The sequence below is a fragment of the Nicrophorus vespilloides genome, unplaced genomic scaffold, assembly GCF_001412225.1.
Source record: "Nicrophorus vespilloides isolate i.1.1-1 unplaced genomic scaffold, Nicve_v1.0, whole genome shotgun sequence".
NCBI classification, from domain to species: Eukaryota; Metazoa; Arthropoda; class Insecta; order Coleoptera; family Silphidae; genus Nicrophorus; species Nicrophorus vespilloides.
In genome coordinates this window covers 38,117-52,655 of record NW_017099988.1, presented here as the reverse complement: position 1 = coordinate 52,655, position 14,539 = coordinate 38,117, and positions in this window count along the sequence as shown.

Sequence of the window (14,539 nt, the reverse complement as noted above, 5' to 3'; positions counted from 1 at the left end):
GTGTACTGACATTTAACATTTTATGACACGCTGCGAAATTTTCATATAACCAAGATTTATTAGACTTTTTTAAAGCAATAAATTACAATACATTATGATTTATCATATTTCAGATTTGATTACATCTGTATTGTACAATTAACAAATAATTACACTAATATAAGTTGTTAGTTTCATTATAACAATTAGTTCACATAATATTCTATTTATTTTATTTTTTTATCTATTTATTTTACAATTCAAAATTAATAACTAGAACTATGGTCAATAATGTTTTGTACTTTTTTTTATTAAAGTAATTATTCATATTTATTAAAAATTTATAGTTTTCAGTTCCTATTATTTCCCTTATTATTTAAGGTTCATACTCTGAGTTTTAGTCTATAAATTGTGGATAATTTCTACGTTCAACGTGATAATTATTTCTTATAAATACATTATATAGCAGGAGTGGCGAAAGTGTGGCTCGCGAGCCGCATGCGGCTCTTCAAGAGTTTTATTGTGGCTCAGTTAGATTACAGTAATGTAAAGTATATAACAGGAGTGGCCAAACTGAGGATGGCGAACCGCATGCCGTTCTTCAAGAGTTTTATTGTGGCTAAACTAATAAATAAAATAAATTTTTATACCAAAAAACTTTAGGTGCGGCTCCAACCATTTTCTGTTATATAGATTCAAATGCAGTATAATATTAGCTTATTATTATTTTTTGTTTCAAGTGATTAAAAATAATTAATAGAGAATATTTTCTTAAATTGAACAATTAATGTAATCATTTGATTTTGTCAACCTTTATTGAGAAAAAAGAGGTGTTTTGGACCTTAAGATTAAATAAAAATATCCTTGTAAATAGTAAAAGATAAGGTTTGATTATCTACAAGAATGTTCATGTCCGATTTCCGAATACTTTCTTATACAATAAAGTAAAATTAATTGTATTCATTAAAAAAAAAGTACAAGGAGTTGAACTGTTTATCATATAAATGTTCCATAATTTATGATTAACATTGTTGAAACATATCAATTGATAAAACAGAGTTATAGCATTCTTTAAAACATATGTCTAATGGTATTCATAATGGTATATATACAAATTTAAGATGCTATTACGATAAATGTTTATATTTTTTTTATTGTGAAGCAACTTCCTTATGGAACGCATGGTACTTTACCTTCGAAAGTTTCAATAAAGAACAGAAACATAGTGTCGTAATAAACAATCCGTCCATCGAATTTCCTTATAGGGATCTCGAAAAGACATGTGGCATCGCCTCTATGTCGTTTTTATTATTTTTATTTTATTAAATTAAAAAAAAAACATTGCACTTTTCATTCTGATGAATAAAAACGTTTAACGATGTCGTAAAACGAATTTTTCGAAGGTCATTTTCTTTTTCGGGAGTTGTGATTGTCATCGTCTGCAAAAGCGTAGCTGTTCAAATTTATACACAGAATTCATCCCCCATTTACGTAATCATCCACGTGTCAAAATGCTTAACAGATATGTCAAATTTTATGTAATAGTGTATTGAAATGATTAAAAAAATAAGATTGTAGTGATACAATAATAGAAAAAAGGAATAACTCTTTTCTAGTTGTTTTATGGGTGGTAACAAGATGCGCATGTAATTTGCAAATATTTTGCTTGAATGCAAAACACTGGGTCGGAAGTTGGATGTCCTCGGGACCTATTCGTTTCCTCTAATCTATCCGTTACATCTCCTAATAAACTTTATATTATACGAAGACATTGAATCCAAGTTATTTGCGGAACAAAACATCTTTATGTATCCAAGCATTGGTATACATAATATCGTCGGATATATCCGGGCGATCTGATTTATTTCCGGTGTGCTCCTTTCTATCTGGCAATACCATCTATACTGAGATGTAGCCCGACCCGACCCCTCATTGTTTCCGAAATCCGACAAAACCGATCATGCAATCTGATAAAAACCTATCATTTTTGACCCATAAAACTGGCGTTCGAATCCTTAAAACGATAACAGTTTAAAGATCCCAATAAAAAGCATAATCGCCACCTAAATGTTTTTCGCTACGTCGATTTATATTAAGTACACTTCAATATTTATTGCAGTGGTAAAACTTCTACATGATTCTTAGAGATTCCCCATTTTATATAATATTTTCTACTCCACTCTTATATTACAATGTTCATACTTAACAATAAAGATAAATGACATATTTGTTTTTTTTTTTATACAATCTTTAGTTTCATATTTAACCATCAACTTACAGTTAATACAAATACAGTGGAACCTCGCTTAACGAGTTTAATCCATTCCAAAATTTCCGGATTTTTACTCGTACAGTGAAACACATAATATGTGTACACAAGTTTGAAAAATGAAGTAGCAGGCGCGAAACGTCGCTCATTAAGTAAGTGGAGACCTGTATATATTGTGTAGTGAAGTTGGTCAATATGAATCATCAAATAAAAACAACTTTAAATGTCAAACGTTGTCATTATCACCTCTCAAATGAACTTAAATAAATTTTATTCATTCATATTATTTACCATGAAATTACATAAATAAATCCATGCAAAAAAAGTACTTGAATTGGACGTAGGTCTTTCTCTTATTACAAGATCTTCTTTGCTTTTTTTACAAACAAATATTTATAATTTATTTTGACATTGGTATGATAAATCATAAATAAATTTGTCAACTTATGACTGATTTAATTATGTGATTATTATAAAATATTTGATTATGTAATAAAAATTGTTATATAAAAATTAAATGACTTCAAATATCGTTGGTAGTTAAATTGAAACATGACAAATTTATCCGTAATCTAAATATTGCATCAATGAAATGCAATTCGTTGAAAGGTAGATTTAATAATAGGATACTGATATTGATGTTATGTATGAAATTAATTTAAAAAAAAAATACTCTAGTCAATATTTTGATCTTTACGAAACACGACCTGCTCAACGTCATACAAAAAAAACATACAACGGCGAAATAAAAATCGTATGATTAATATCGTGGCCAAAATTATATTGCATCATTGAAATTTTAAATTGTTTCTATGTGAAAGTAATACTGGCAAGTCTAAAAATAAGTACAATTGAAAATAATAAAAAAAACCCAACGGCTGTTTTTTTAGTTGAGAAAGTCTGAATTGGTGAAGTCATTATGCTAAAAAAAAATGTTTGCATTTTCTTAATTGTTTATTGACCTTCAATCTGGTAGTTAATAGTTGCTCTAGATATTGTTAATTAAATAATTTGTTACAAATAAGCTACAAAAATAGTTATTTGGTATAATGTTAATAGATGCACAAGTTATTCAAATATAAAGTGTACATTATAATTAACTTAATTGAATTATGGATTATGATTATAAGATTTTCTTGATTAAATTATTAAAATAAATATAAATCAAAAGCAATATTAAACGATTCAATTCTTAGGATCATCTTGAATTTAAGAATAAGATCGATTTATTTAGAACCAAACTGATTGAAGTTTCTTAAACTAAACTATTGTTAATATCGCGATCAGTCAATTATGTATCAAAGTAGAGACGTACGAAGTATTATTATATACATTTATATATAACTGAAAACTACACTAATAAATATAATGAAACTTGAATGTATTAATTTATACCTATTGTATAGATTTATGAAACAACCAAAATAGCAAATGTCATCAATTCAAAAGCCAGATGTTGGCTGCACGAGAAACGACAAGGATAAATTTGAAGTATTTGCCAATCAGCTTTCAATCATTCATTTTTAAACACACTGAGGATGAATAATGAGGCATATATTACATTTATCTACAATGCCATCCTGCGACTTGGATACTTTCCATCATACTCAAAAGAGGAGAAATCAACTTATACAAACTCATCAGTCTTCTGCTAATCGTCACCACTTAAACTTTATCGAAGAATATGATACAATAGAATAATTTCATCTTGTTTTAAATACATATGTAGCATATATCTTCTATATAAATGCTTAATAAGAAAATTACCTAAAATAATTATATTATTCAATTATGAATATTCATTCAAATGCTTGAGACTTCTTTATATCAGTAAATAATATGTACAGCTATACCTCCGCATAGTCCGGGTATTCCGTTCCGCCAATATCCTGGACTGTTTGAATCCAGACTAATTGAGAAACTTAAAATCGTATAATAAGTTACCATTATGATGATTTTGAACATTAATAACTACTTAAATCTTTATACTAAATCTATTAGTTTGCAACGCTTTAGCTTGCTTGTTGTTTCACTGTTTTCGAGTAGACCAATAGACCGAACATTAGTATGTGACTCCAGTCTATCTTGGTATCTACTACTAAAGGTTAGTATTTGTATCCTCGACCATATCTATATGAAGATCTTCGTGTATTTATTTATTCTTGACGAACCATTGAGCCCTAATAATATTTTTTTAGTCATTTTGGTTGGAACTTTTGTATGATTTGTATGTTCGATTTGCTGGCTGCACCTCACAATTGTTACCATATGTCCATACTGGTTTCAGTTATGTTATTTGAATAACTTATTATTATTATTAATAAATTTGAATTAGATATAAATTAAATACTAAAATATTGATGCTAAGGACTAAAATAAACTACATTTGGTTTATATATTATGCTTATTAAACGAATTATTTTGTCCAATCTATATATAACTTGTAATTAACAATAAAAGAGAAGGAATACATGAATATTTGGTAGATATATTTTCTCTTGTAAAAAAAAACAAGAAAAAACTGATGAAGTGTGGACAGAGCAGCAGCGTGTTAGTAAATAATTTAGTGCCGATTGAAATGCAGGTCTCGAAACATATTGGAAATCCTTGCCATTGGGAGTGAAAAGCGAACACGCAAAATCGGGTGTAGTGTATGTGCTGTACGTAGTAGCATGGTTTGTGCATGATGTGGCATTGAAACCGAAATCATTCGATGACACATGCAGACCCAGAAGGCCGAAATGGCGTTTCGCAACAATTGCAATAAATTTCCAGAAAGCGGCTTTCTTTCAGTTGCAATTACGACGACAACAAACAAACAAAAAAAAAGAAGAAGCAGAATAAGAAAAAAAGGCGAATCGAAATAACGGCTCCACGTTTAAGACCCAGGAGATGCAATATTGAACCAATAAGGAAATCGTTCGGGCATAAAATCAACGATGCACAATCGCATACATTACATATTAATACGATTTTCCTCTTAAAGACACTGAATGTACGGCTTTCGTCATGCTCGACGAAGCACGTCCATAATAGAATTCTTAATTATTTAAAGCTCGGGCTTGTTGGATTGTCTCGTTGTTGCGACGCAGTCAGTGTGTACGTACTCTTCAATCGTCCGGTCCGTCCTATTTATAAACAAATTCTCATTCTCAGCAGCCGATTATAAAGAGCGAAATATTAACCGCATATCTTACGTAATTTATAATTGCAACGCACATCTATTAATAATGTGTCTCATGAGTGTATTTCAAAGAGACTCTCGGCGCAAAACATCGGCCTCTGCTAACGGGATCTCATAGATTTCAGTTACTGCTTGTGCATGGAATAATTATATAATTTAACTTCATAAAAAATATACATTATACAACTTTTTATCAATTATATTACTCTTATATTAGATAATAATCACTTAATAATCAATTAATATTTTAATTTACTCATCTAATCTCACATATTGGTCGGCATTCTTCGGCTCTTTGAATTAATTGCGGCTCATTTTGTTCTTAAAAATCTATTAGCTTTATCAGCCGGCCCGCGAAGCATTAGTTTTTCATCTAGGTAGTTTCTATATGTAATTTAAAAATTTAAATAACGACTATTGAATGTATGAATAATAGGTACACTTTACAATCATAACTTATATAATAGCACTTAACGTAAAGTAAATTCATGAATACACATACAACCAGATACTGTTAAATTTTGATAGATTTTTAATAATTATTTCAAGTACTTTAAAACTAGATTCTAACAGTATTGTTTTTCACTTTTCAATTATTATGTTTAAAAAGTCACATGCTCAATTATATATACATGACATTTAGTTAATTATACTTCCACATGTTTCGACTAAATTTGTGTAATATAAAAATAATATGTAAATTCTATAATGATGATGATTAGTTAATATTTTTATTTAGATTATTACATAATCAACACTATTTAAAAGTATATACTAACTGAAATGCTCTTAATAATATAATATACGCACTATATTAAAATAATTATATATATATGTTTTGTTTTATACATTGCCTATTATACATAGTCTAGTGAACAAGCCAGGAGATTCTTTATCGAATCTCGTCCGACTATAAATTTTACCGATTATTAATACTTTCAGAACGCTATTGATATATTGCAGTAATATATTGTACTTGACCCCTTACGATAATTCAATCTATTTATAAAGTATGTTTCATATAAAAAATCTGTTAAAGTATTCCATCGATTATAAATAATATCTGTAATTAATAATTAGCAATGTTCACATATATGATAATTTAGAAAAACGAACAATTCTTTTTAATGAAGCAATTAATATTAAATATTATTTATTAAACATATAAATTGAAGTAATATTTTAATATATAATGTATATATTTTTATATAACATATTTCGTATATATTTTATATGAAATAAGGTCAGTCAATCCTAACATGAAAAATGTGGTATAATTGTTTATAAGGGTAGTAATTATATAAATACGTTTTATATTTTATTTGTTTAACTTCGAATGTTTCAATGAATATTAATATTAATATTATTATTTATTTTATTAATTTAATATTATTAAAGCAATTAAATATGTAATTTTTATATCAATAAAATATTAATAAGATAAAGTTCTTTTTCTTCATAAAAAAAATAATTTCTTTCTTTGCAAATTACTATAATTAGATTGACTACTCTGGGTTCCCACAATTATTCACCCCACTATAAATTCTTCAGTTTTCATAAACGCATTTATATTATGTACAGTGGAATCTTACTTAACGATTTTAATCCGTTGTAAAATTTCCGGATTTTTACTCGTGAAACATATTCAAAAATACACATAATATGTGTACTCAAGTTTTAAAAATGATCTAGCAGGCGCGCAATCTGAGACTTCTCTTGCCATCGTCACTCGTTATGCGAAACGTCGCTCGTTAAACGAGTATTTTTCTTACAATTCATTTTGCTCATTAAGCGAAATGCTTGTTATACGAGGTACTCTTTAAGCGAGGTATCACTATACTTCTATAATAAGTGTGCATTGAGAAATCCAGAAAGCCTTTTACACTATTTTTTTTTCGTTTATTATCGAAATTAATCATCAATACTCTAAATATCGTTCATTATAATGGTTTGTTCTGTATATGTCTTGAAATGATTGGTAATCTGTATAGTCTGTCTTCGAACAGTCCGGATTCATTATAGTCGAGTTTTTAAATTTAAAAACAAACTAACTTTTAATTGATCTTTGGATCAATATTTATATTTAATATTTATTGTAAAACATAATACATACGTGTTTCCCCTTCATCCGGTTTCAAACAGTTCGGGATATTCGCGAACCGCTTACCCGCTTGCAAGATATTGCTGTAAAATTATGATAAAATTAAATTTAATTATTACATTTCAAATAATTATATATAAAAATAAATATATGAATCAATATAAATTAAAAAAAATATTACGAATTTTTTATATTAATTAAAAATTAATTATAACATATTGAAATATCCCGCTTTAATAAATATATTACATAAGTACAAAAAAAAACTACATAAAACGTTACGTAATTAAATCTGAAGCAGACGCGTATTCATTACATAAATTTGATTTTTATGTAGACATAGGTAAAACTTCTTACGTGCGTCACATAAATATAGATATTCTCTCCTGATTGGCCAATAAATGTAATAAACGCAAGTTGTTGATTACGGAAATTGATGCTTCGTGACATTTTAAGTGTTGAGGTTTAGAATGAAAAGTAGCTCAGATTTTTCTAAACAGGTCATCATAAATCATTCAATGCTATTTTACAATTTACACACCCGACACTCAGTGAAAACTACGTCAGTTTTTTTTCTATTACATATTTATACATTGAATGTTTTATTTTAAGACATATAAAAGTTTCTTTTCTGAAATTTAAGTTAATACGAAATATTGTATATTGTTTACATTCGTAAACGTAAACAAATGATATACACTACTGACCTTGTAATTGAATAAATACTCGATTTAAAAATAAAATTTAAATCGAATTGATTTGATTTGATTTATAATAAATATGAAGTTATTTACATTCAAAAATAATTATCAGAAATAGATTTTAAAATACTTTGTATAAAGGAATTCCTTTTCTTTCCTTTTCGGTATTGAAATGTATTAGATGCAAAAAATATACAGCAAAATCTCGCATAGTCCTTCTATAGACTTCGATCAGTCCGGATTCGATATAGGCCGGTTTGAACATTTTAAAACAAACTAAATTTTAATTGAGCCAAATAAAAATAAATTCTGAAAAAAATTGTACATATTACATACATTATTAGTTTTTCCATTTATACTCTTAAGTTTTTTTAGTCCAGTTTTAAACAGTCCGGCTTATTGGTGGAACCGGATATATCTTTTAAGTTTAAATAAACTCTATTAATGCGTAAAGTAAGTATCGAAAGAAATCAAATTTGTTAATACTCAAACATTGAAATTGGAATTTATCTAAATTTTCCAATGGACAAATACTAAGAAATATCAGCATTTCTATTTGCTACAAAAATACATATAAATGGAAATAGTAGAGGTAGTTATCGAAACAAACAGTAGCAGTTACAAAGTAGGCTTGAAAGCCATATACATATAAGCTATAAATCTACTTTACAACAGTTTGCTAACCCAACTACTGAGATGTTTGAAAAACTGGATTTACCTTTAAGATTTGATTAACACCTTATAGTATACATTATCGTTATGTAATCTAAGGAACGTACCTTCGCATAGTTGCCAATCGCGAGTTAATTTACAATATTTATATAAAATAATATATTTTTTTAATATTTTATAATATGGTAAAAGTTATTTAATAATTTATATAATCTGCATTGACGTATTGGTTTTACGCGTGTTGGAATCATTTTCTATATCAGACGTTAAAGATTATTGAGATTTGCAGATACATATAATTAAAAATAGACAGAACGAATATTTATTGCTAAATCCAAAATTAATTAATAGCATTTGCATATAAATTGGAAATATTTTTTGCAATCGCCCAAAAAAAAACATATTTGTGCAATATTCTTATCATTTTTAAGATAGCTTAATTACTGTCGTTCATCAACATATTAATATGCAATTCTGTTATCTTCATTATTACCTTGTATTATTTTAATTCTGTAATGCTTATCATGCAATGAAAAACCATTTTTATTTACAAATTGAAAGTTAATAAGTATTCAAGTATTCCACACGAAGCAACACAATGGAGTTTCCAGATGAAGACTGCCGCTTACCGAACTCGAATATACTTCAGTATCAATTATAGTTATATCTCATAGAAGACCAAACACAGAATACAGCCTCATTCATAATTCCCACACGCTCCGCGCTTTCAATTCGTTTTTATTTCTCTTTTCTTTCTTTATTTCTTCTTCGTCGTCGTCTTCTCCTTTGCCATTCGATCCGAATGTCTTGGACTTCCTATTTATACCCTAGCAGGATTTACGTTTGTCCTACCTCACTCATAATACGACTCGACTCGTCGACCCGAATTCAAATGATACCTAGATTATTTATTTTTCACATCTTAATGAGTAAATTCAAATAAATTATTTTCTATGCTGAATTAAATGTATTTCTTCTTTAATTCAGTATTTCAGTTCTGGTCTATAAGCTATAATATTAAATTATAAAATAATACAACAAAATACATTTTTTTTATTTTTCATCCATATTTTTATCTAGTAATAATAGTTATCATTAAGTTAGTAAACTAGTTGTACATAAAATATATTTCCTTACAACAAAAATTGATGTTTTGATCAAAAAATAAAAGATATTTTTTCTTTTTAATGAGAAAACAAAAATCGGTGGCAATCGCAAGCCCGACAACCGAAATTCCGTTTATCGAAATCCCAAGTGTATCGAAATCCCGACTATGTCAAAATTCCGACTATATCGAAATCCCGACTGTATCTTTTATTATTATAAATTTTTACAATAACATTTTTATGGTAGTCGGGATTTTTATTGTTGGGATTATGGTAGTCGGGATTTCTATATAGTCGGGATTTCGATATCATCGGTATTTTGATTGTCGGAATTATGGTAGTCGAGATTTCAAGCGTCGGGATTTTGAAACAGTCCGGATTTCGAATGTCGGGATTTCAATAATCGGTCTTTCAGTTGTCGGGCTTGCGATATAGAATCGACAAAAATATATATATTTTTAATCGATAATGAATTCTGTTTCGGTTATGTTTCAATTAAAAGCTAAGGTCAAATGTTACGTGTGAATGCAAATGCTATCGATATTTAAATTCGGGTCGTTGTGGCATTATGCGTGAGGTCGGTCGGACAAACGTAATTCCTGCTGGGGAATAAATGGGGAACCCACGCGTATCGAATCGGAAGGAAAAAAGGAGGAAAAACAAGGAGAATAACAGTGCAGAATGCAGGGTGCGTGTGGGAATTGTGATTTCAGATCAGAAGTAACAATAATTGATATGGACGTATTTGAACCAGTTAAGTTGAGCGGAAAATGTGAATGGTATAATCAACTTCTTAACATATTTATCATCGTTCCATAGAAATATCGACCGAGTTGAAATATCGATGTTTTAAATGTAATGAATTTACAGAATTCTTAGTTAACAAATAGGAATCTTCATTCTAGAGGATAACAAAGTAGGTCATTTATATATTATCTAAATTACTGTTCTTATAATTATGTAATACTTTATGTGACTGTATTATTTTAACATAGCTATACCTCGCATACTGTGGGTAATCAATTTCGTCAAACGCACTGTTTGAAACCGGATTAATTGAGGACTTTAAAACCCGCAAAAAATAGACTGTACAAAAATAAATCATTATTTAGGTATAAAAATATGTCTACTATTTTTTAGAAATTAATTAATTAAATGAATCCGCACTATGCGAGGTATATATATGATTTATTACTTTTATTATTAAATATTTTTATAAATCTTCATTTATATATTTATTTACTTTATATTCAATATTATAAAGAAAAAATGTATAATATATATTGCTTGTTTGTGTATATACAAACTAGAAAAATATTTGTCTTGATTAAATTATTCAAAAAATTAAATTTACATACTCATGCGAAAGAATTAAATAAATTAAAGAGGTTTTAGAACATTACTTTAATCTTTCAATTATGTGGTTTGGAACCAGAATGTATGTTTTATTTATATTTCAATGTTATGATTTATTTGTTTTATTTACATTTTATTTCTTCTTGATAAATAAAGCAAATATTTATTAAAAGTAATTCTTGAAGAATTTGCTAATATTGATAATATAAAAACTATGAACAATTATTGTTTTTTTTTTTAATATTTGAACATGTATGAAATGTCAATTAATTGTACAGAAATACCTTGTTGAAATTTGTTGTTATTTGGATGTTATTTACTTTTATAATATTCTAATTCTACTACAATCTTACATTTTATTTAATTAATAACCTAATGATTGGATATTATATAATTATTTTTGAGATCATGAAAACTATGAACAATTATTGTTTTATTATAATTAAATTAGTCGAACTTCAAGTTTGACATTTTTTATTGGATGGAAATACCGGATTTTAAGTTATGCATGATTGATGGGCGCTGGGATTGTGAATGAGGTCGGCTCTAGGTGTTTGTTTTTGTAGTGGAGGTGCAACAGCAGCAGCAACAACAATAATAATTGATATGGAAGTATTCGAGGTGGTTAAGTAGTTCGCACCTGGAATTGTGTGGAGCGCATGGCGTGGAGGAGGTAATGGATGGAATAAGGCTGGTAGTGATCATCGGCGGTGGCAGCAGCAGCAGCAAGTGAGCTAGCTGGTAAGAAGCAGGACTAGCAGTAAGAATGGAAAACCGGTCGGAGTCGGAGTCAGAGAGCGACAGACTGAGCGCTGATGATCGGGAGAATTGGTGATTTCGCGTCGTCGTCGTCGAGTGGCCGAATGGTGTAGGATAGGGATAGGATCCAGTCGAAGCCAGTAGTAGACTGGCGTACGCGACCAAGTGAAGGCGAACGCGAGAGGTGAACGCGAGGTGATCGCGTGCACACAGCATGCGTCTGCTCCTGCTAGCAGCTGTGGTGATGTTGTCCATCGCATCGAACCCCAGGCCGACCGTGGCCCGCTACCAGAGCAGGGAATCACACTACGCCTCATACTGTCCGATCATGGAGAACCACTGCCGATGCACCATCAACCTACAGGACTTCGACTGCAAAACAGCAGGATTCACCACCGTTCCAATAGCACTGCCCAACTCGATAACGAAACTGTGAGTGAAACTGCTTGCACACATTGAAACCAACAATTTCAACCAACATCTGCATCCAATTTTCGTGCGGATCTCCCAAAAACGAATATACAGACGCAAGAAAAATAGTCTACAAATTAAATGAAACGAACCAAGTTAAAGTCTAAAAAAGACGAAATAAAAGTAATGCAAATAAATCCGAATGAAACAGAACTCGCGCTCATAGAACACGTTATGACATAACATGCACCGCACACACACATAATATAGGTGAGACGCGCGGTTATGCAATCTTTGTTTTGTCTTGCTCTCACTCATGCAGAACGCTGCCGGGCCTCGGCCGCAGAAAAGAAGAGAAAAAGAAAGAACGAATCCAACCAAAAATCACTTTTAAAATACTGGTTATGTATGCATATTATGTACGCTTTAAAAATGCTCTGCGATCAAAATAAGACCCAAATAACGTAAATCGCACGCACTTCCCATCAATAACATCGATATCGACGTTACTACATCCGATGGACACGATTGCAGCGCAATCACCTACGTGATTATTCCTCCTCTTCCAATCACCATCATCAACGGCGACATCATTGTTCTTAAGAAATTTTGCAGAATCATAAAGTCGACCGGCGAAATACCTTCATCACCGTGCGGAAGAAATGTAAACGTTACTTGCTTGATGACTCTACAATGTGTACTAACCACTTAACAATCCGTGTCAATATTTGTATATTTAAACCGAACGCAAATATAAACATAATAAAATCACACCTCGCACTAGCAAACCTATCAACGGAACTGTTATTGGGCAGTAAATCCAACATTACTTGATTTATTAACCATAAAATGTGAATCAATTGGTTCTACAATTTCTAAGTCCACAAACCTACAAATTTGCACACCTTCTTGTGTATTTTACTTAAATCATATGTTAACTGTGCACTAATCCTATACAATACCAAATTTATTCATATACACTAATTACAAATAATCATACATCAATCAATGCGTACAGTGTACCTAATTACACATTGAAATTTAATTTAATTAAGTTTAAACACGCATATGCACTCACCAAGAAGAAATTAATAAGTGAAATATATAGTTTAATAGCACCAGCATTATTGAAATAATTTGTTTTGTGGATCAGAGTATATTTTTATCAGTAATTGGGCAGATTACAAAAATAATAATAATTTATTGGCATTTAATTATAAACATTATTAGCCCAAAAAATATTCAAATAACATCTGGCCGAAGGGCTATAGACCTTTGTATTTCCACCCGGGATAATAATTTTTAGTATTATAGACATGATAAGCATATACAATTAATATAGTGAAAAAAAAAGCAGCGGTGATGAACAAAAGAGAGGACCTTAATTTTTGGTAAAATAAAACAGAAATTAAGAAAGTATATTATGAAGTTTATTGAATTAATTATTATATTTAATATTTTGTATGTCGGATTGTATATATTTGCGTGAAGTGAGAACATAATTATGTGTATAAACTAAATGTTTATATTCGTGTTTTTTTAAATTCTAACGTTATATGTTTATTTTTGTATTTGTAATTGATTACTCATTTAACCTTTGGAGAAATTTATAATTTGTCATGTTCATGATTTTGTATGTATTATTAATTATAGGATCCGTTTTTAATTTATTATATATGTGTAATTATAATGATCAAAGTTTTAAGGGCAGTTTACTATGTTTTTGCAAATTGTTTTATGTCAGTTGTAACTAAATATCCCCTGGTAGGTCTCACAATGGCCCTTAGAGCTGTTTGGTTTTGTTGGGATTTTAATACAAACTTGGACATTCGGGCGCCATAGCTTTGATTTGAAAGAAAAATAAGAAAATATTTACCATTTAATTGTTCTATTCTTGCAATCATATTTTAAATCAATAATATATAATAACAGTGTAAAGGAATGATTCACATAGTACGGTTTTAATCAGTTCGAATTCATTATTGTCCGGTTTGAAAATTT